The sequence below is a fragment of the Myotis brandtii genome, unplaced genomic scaffold (genome assembly GCF_000412655.1).
Source record: "Myotis brandtii unplaced genomic scaffold, ASM41265v1 scaffold10, whole genome shotgun sequence".
Taxonomy (NCBI): Eukaryota; Metazoa; Chordata; class Mammalia; order Chiroptera; family Vespertilionidae; genus Myotis; species Myotis brandtii.
In genome coordinates, this window is record NW_005353325.1 from 457813 (window position 1) to 464314 (window position 6502).

Genomic DNA, 6502 nt, shown 5'->3' on the forward strand with positions numbered 1-6502 from the left:
CCCGCCCCCTGTCACACACAGAGCTGCAGGGCGATCAGGGGGTTTGGGCGCTGCCCCCTGTCACGCTGATCTCGGTGCCGGGAGCCTCGCTGCTCCGCTGATCCCGGTGCTGGGAGGCATATTACCCTTTTACTATATAGGATAGAGGCCTGGTGCATGGGTAGGGGCTGGCTGGTTTGCCCTGAAGGGTGTCCTGGATCAGGGTGGGGGTCCCCACTGGGGTGCCTGGCCAGTCTGGGTGAGGGGCTGAGGGCTGTTTTCCGGCTGGCGAGTGACTGAAGCTCCCAACTGCTCCTTGTTTTCTTCTTTTTTTTTTTTTTTTTTTTGGGCCAGCTTTAGCTCTGAGGCCTCGCTGCTGAAAACATGGATACAATGTTTCGGTCCGGCTGGGTTTCAGTCCGGCTGTTTTCTGGGGTTTTGTTTACCTTCTTATTTGCAACATAGTATATAGTTGCTTAGAGTTGCAGCTGAGAGGCTGGCAAGTGAGGCTGCGAACGTTGGAATCTGCAGCAAGCAAGCCTCCCTGCTCGCTTCAGTGCCTGGCTGCCGGCCGCCATCTTGGCTGACAGTTAATTTGCAAATACTCACTGATTAGCCAATGAAAAGGGTAGCAGTCGTACGCCAATTACCATGTTTCTCTTTTATTAGTGTAGATAATATGTAGCATGAAGGGTTCTCATCAACTGACATATAAAATATGGGCTTTAATTTATTTAACTATTTTCTCCCCTACAACAATATTAGTTGCTATGAGATATTGAAAAATCTATCTATCATCTATCTATCTATCTATCTATCTATCTATCTATCTATCTATATAAAAGCCTAAGCAACCGAAAGACTGGAATGACCAGAACGACTGGTTGACCAGTTGCTGTGATGCACACTGACCACCAGGGGCAGACGCTCAATGCAGGAGCTGCCCCCTGGCGGTCAGTTTGCTCCCACAAGGGGAGCATCACTCAGCCAGAAGCCGGGCTCACGGCTGGTGAGTGCAACTGCAGTGGCGGGAGCCTCTCCTGACTCTGCGGCAGTGCTACCAAGCGGTGGCAGCAGGCGCAGTGGGCCAGGATGAGCATGGGTGGCACAGCGCCTGGCTCCAGCTCAGGCTCCTTCCTGGCCGCCTGCTGGTGGCACACTGCTACATCCCCTGAGGGGTACCAAATTGTGGGAGGGTGCAGGCCAGGCTAAGGGACTACCCCCCCGCCCTGTACACAAATCCATGCACTGGGCCTCTATATATATATGACACAATTTAAGCTCTTTTGTATCTTCCAATATGATACCAGAGATTGGAGTTTAAAGATAATTATTAAATTGTCAAAATTTGATATGTTAAAAAAAATGAAGCAAACCCCAAATCCATGGTATAATTTTATTTCATCCATCAGTCCCTGTCAAGATGTTTTTGTAGTTACCTTAGGAAAGGATCTTTTGAACACCCAACCTCTGCACATGTTGTCTCTTTTGGTTCTTTCATTTGACTGATGTTTTCCCCTACACTATTCTTGCTAGAGTTCCATAACCAGCTTGCTAAAATCCTTTATGTTTCTTAGAGAGAACTATTTTTTTTCTCTGGAAAGTTAAATGTGTAGGGCTTTTCCAAAACGAGGTCTCATTTTCTGGTCTAGAAAGTCTGAATTGGCTGGAGATTTTTTTTTCAGTAAAGTTATATTTTGAATTCCATACAAAACCCCCCATAATTTATAAAAAGATGGACCTCATATTTTTCTACCTCCTACAAATTTTGTTCCAAGTGTTCCTGGGTTGAAATATATTCCTTTGAGATGAGTAACAAATTCATTGTTCTCTGAAAAAAAAAAATCTTGACTATATTCACTAAGAAAATGAAATATTCTAAATTACTACGAAATGACTGTCATCTTTGTCTTTCTCTTTTCTAGAAAACTTCTGGACTGCAATGGTGTTAATAGGAAGGCCCAAGACTTTAACATCTATACTGTATGGTATCATATTTAAATTGTTCTTTAGAGGAACTATTGACAAAGTGCCACAGGCATCTATTTAGGCTGGAGTAGAAGATCACTTCCACGATTCAACTGAGGATGATAGATAATTTAAGCAGACTTGATAAATGTAAACATATTGCATGTGAGCTTTTATGGATGTGCAGGATAGAAAAAAAGCTGACTTGGAAGAGAAGATATGTAAAGAATAGGACACAATAAAATATGTAGATACTGGCCTTCCCATTGGAAAGCATGTAGACATTTTCTTGCTGGATCATTTTTGTCTTGCTGATTATTTTGTGAATGTTCAATCTGAAAGATTGAAACAGTTCGCCTAACAGTTGTCAGTCTATTTGGGTCATCCAATAGCTATTTTGTCAAGACTAGAGTGAAATTAGCTATGTATTTCTAAATGAAAGTTCTGCACGTTAATTCTAACTTGACAGGAATAGTAAGATTGGCATTAGAGACTTTCTGAAATGAGAACAACATTCATAATTAACCTAGGGAATATAAAAAATGGGAAATCATCTAGTAATTTCATGAGAGTGTGTTGCATTGTAAGTTCATGTTCACTAGTGATGAAATTCTTATGGAATACTGAGAAACCCTGAAGTGTAATGAGTTAGGTAAACACAAGTTGCTGCACCAGGTTTACAACTTCCAGTCATTTAATGACTTACAATTTTCCTTTAATTCTTGAACTAAACTTTGAAGATAGAATTTTGTTTATTTACTTGTCTTTTCTACTGTTGGCATATTATTTATAAGCATCAAAATATATATAATATATATAACTTATCATATATTCCTAGATCCAATCACCATGGTCATCAGTTTCAGCTGGGAAGAGATGAATTAATATTTATTGGATACCTCCCACATGCCAAGAGGTTTACAGGTGTTCTCTCATTCAGTCTTCCAGTGGGCCAGTGAGATTATTATTGTTACTACGTATATTTTACAAGTTGAAAAGACTGGAATACAAAGAAATTAAGTAGAGTGCAGATGTATAACTTTGTGTTTGTTTGTTTTCTTAGGACCTTTGTTTTTGAGGGCTGCACCCCACCCCTTCTTGTACCACATGACATTGTTAAATACTTGGCTCTTCTTCCTTCACCTCAACAAGAAGCAATCTTAAGATCAAATGGGAGTTCCATTTTTAATTTTTTGAGGAAACTCCATACTGTTTTCCACAGAGGCTGCACCAGTCTGCATTCCCATTAGCAGTGTACAAGGGTTCTCTTTTTTCCACATCCTCACCAGCACTTGTCCTTTGTTGATTTGTTGAGGATAGCCATTCTGACATGTGTGAGGTGGCACTTCATTGTCATTTTGATTTGCATCTCAGAATTCAGAGACACCAATCAGAAAGGATATATGCACCCCTATGTTCATAGCAGCACAATTTACAATAGCTAAAATTTGGAAATAGCCTAAGTGCCCATCAACCGATGAGTGGATTAAAAACTGTGGTACATCTACACAATATTGAATTATACATTGCTATAAAAAAGAAGGAACTCTTACCATTTGCAACAGCATGGATGGAAATGGAGAGCATTGTGCTAAGTGAAATAATAAGCCAGTCAGAGAAGAATAAGTATCACATGATCTCACTCATTTGCGGAATATAATGAACAACATAAACTGATGAACAAAAATAGATCCAGAGACAGAGAAGCATCGGACTGACTGTCAAATCTCAGAGGGAAGGCAAGGGAGGGTGGGCGAAGGGGTACAGATCAACCAATGAATTTGCATGCATGTAAGCCTAACCAATAGACACAGACAATAGTGGGGTGAAGGCTTGGGCTGGGGGGGCAGGGGAAAAAGGGGACATATGTAATAATTTCAACAGTAAAGATTTTTAAAAAGTTCTGTGTAACCTAAAAACAATGATTAATCTAAATGTGGGCTCATGATCGTAGCAAGGCCAATAAATGTTCTTTGTTGAGGATTGACATAAACTCCACGGAAGAAGGGAGTCTTCTCTTTCTGTTATCCTGAATCTTACAAACTACATAATTCTGGCTCTCCTTGGGCTTCAGCCTTTGCTCACATATAAAAAGATCTTACAGAAAAATAAACCTAATGGAGAGTATGGCAGAACATGATTCTGGGGCAATAATTTGAAATTTTAAAAAAAACTTGGCCATAAAACCTAGTAGAGGGGAGTCAGGTACACATGTAAGTGCAAGAAATACTATATATATATAATTTAGAAAAAGTATGTGTATTCTCATCACTAAAATTTGCTTTGCTTCTCAAGTTTTACAAGGTCTAGTCCCTTAAACAATTTAAGACATAATTGCAATGCCTACTGACACCACAAAAAATGATTTCCATTAGTAAAAGGAAAGTGAATCCACAAAAGATGTTGAGCAGAGGGGCAATCGAATTTAGTATACAATTTAAAAATTAAGAAGGGAATCCTGTTGTACAGTTATGAGTAGTTTCAAGGGCTCCGGAGCACATTATTAATCCTTACTGTGTTTACTGCGTTTGCCTCATCTGAATTTTGAATGTATTTTCTCTGAATTTTCCAAAAGCAAAGTGGAAATACCATTACCGAAATGACCCTCTGGGTAAAATCTGTATTGCCCTTGAAATACTGTAGCCTTGTGTCCTGGGGCTTGGCTGTTTCCTGTGATTCTCAATCATGTTTGTCTTTGAGGGGCATTATTTTATTGTTTGACATATATGCTGTGAGCAGCAGTCCTGAAAGTAGTGACTGTCCTAATGGTTTAAAAGTGCTCATCTCATCTACAGAGGGTTGTTTTTACTTTCTGCAAATAGTTCACTCAGCCGATACCTGATGACCCTGAATGTCCCTTTTCTGAAGGAGGATAATAACAAGACTGTTTTTTCCCTATTGTGAAGGGGAGACAGTGTTCCTGGAGGGTTCTGGGAAATAGCTAAATAGCTGATGACAGCTCATCCTGATATTAGCCATTTATTGAGTATCGTCTAAGTACCAGGAACTAGGTTAAGAATATATTATTGTTAATCTTCACAACCACCTTTCAAGCTTTAAGCTACAAGGAACTGAAGCTCTGAGAAGTTCTATGTGGCAGAAATGTCTAGGAAAACAAAATGAAATGATACATGGGAAAATATTTAGTGCAGGTTTTGCAGCTGGTACACAGTCACTTTCAGCTCTTCCCTTTCTCTTCCTTTCTTCCCTTCTGCACTGGTGTGAATGTTTGTGTCTCCCCCAAATCCTCATGTTGAAACTTCATGTCCAAGTCAGTGGTATCAGGAGATGAGGCCGTTGTGAGGTGGTTTGGTCATGAGGTGGAGCCCACATAAATGGAATCAGTGCTGCTATAAAAGAGGCCCAAGACAGCTCCCTTTCTCCTTCCAAAGCGTGAGGTTACAGTCAGAAGACAGTCATCAATGAGGAAGTGGAACCTCCAGACACCGAGTCTGCCAACACCACCATCTTGAACTTCCTAGCCTCCAGCACGCTGAGAAATAAATGTCTGTTATTTGTAAGCCACCTAGTCTGTGGTATTTTGCTGTGGCAGCCTGATCAGACTAAGACACCCTTTTCCTGTTTTCCTTTCTCCATCTTTCCCTCTTTCTCTTGCTGGCTTGATGAATGCTTAAAGTGTTTTTCTATTTAGGCTTTTCTTTGTTCATTGCAGTGACCGGATTTGCCAACTTGCAAAATTGTCAAGCCTTTTCCACTCCTACATTAAAACCTATACCAAATATTTGGTGAATTTCGCAGCTCCAGGTACAGGGAAGGGTACTGACCTTGTTTACTAAGTACAGGAAATTCCCAGGTATTGTAGCTGCAGTGCATCTTGCATTCACGTCAGCGTGAGCTAAAGCCTAAAAATAGATTCTGCTCTGTGCGTGAGTTTCTTCCCTTGTGCTTTTAACCTCTGTTTCTCAGAAACAGTCAATGCAGCTCAGAGGCAGAGGAAAAACAGGGAGAGTAACTTCATAATTCACAGCGGGAGGAAATTACATTAAAATCCTAATGAATTCTGACACATAGATCATCATAAAGTGCTACACAAGTCATAGTAACATTTTTAGGAGTAACCTTGCCGAAAAGTTATATATTTTAAGCTTCATTTATGTGACCATGGTTTATATATTGATAGCTTGTGATTCAGGATCTGTATTTGTAATATCTTTTAGACACACACACACACACACACACACATACACTCTCACACTCACGCATGACAGTCTAATACATTCGGGATATCATCTTTTAAAATATCCTAAATTTTTTTATCATATAACCTAGTTTTACTTTACTTATTCTTCCCCTTTGAACTAGAATGACATCCTCCAATTTAAAAACAAAAATTAAAAAATGATGCGACTTTGAATTTGTCTTTGTCTTCCACAGACATATCAAGAGTTTGCTCACTGCATCAGTAGTTGTTAATGTAAATCAGCAGCTACACGCCACTGAACTTGAGGCCTCAGGTTAATTTGACATGTACAGATTTAATCAACAGACTAGGGTGGTGGCAGCAGTAAGAACTCAACTAATGGCTCTCATCTCT

At 40.0% G+C, this 6502-nt stretch overlaps 1 long non-coding RNA gene across 1 annotated transcript in view; it reads right to left on the reverse strand.

The window, feature by feature from the left end:
- The window catches only part of LOC106725032, a 25750-nt gene extending 24599 nt beyond the window's left edge, over positions 1-1151 (reverse strand). Inside the window, exon 1 of the long non-coding RNA XR_001360883.1 lies at positions 1138-1151. This is a non-coding gene — a long non-coding RNA (uncharacterized LOC106725032). The remainder of the gene's footprint in view (positions 1-1137) is intronic.
- Positions 1152-6502: the final 5351 nt, after the last annotated feature.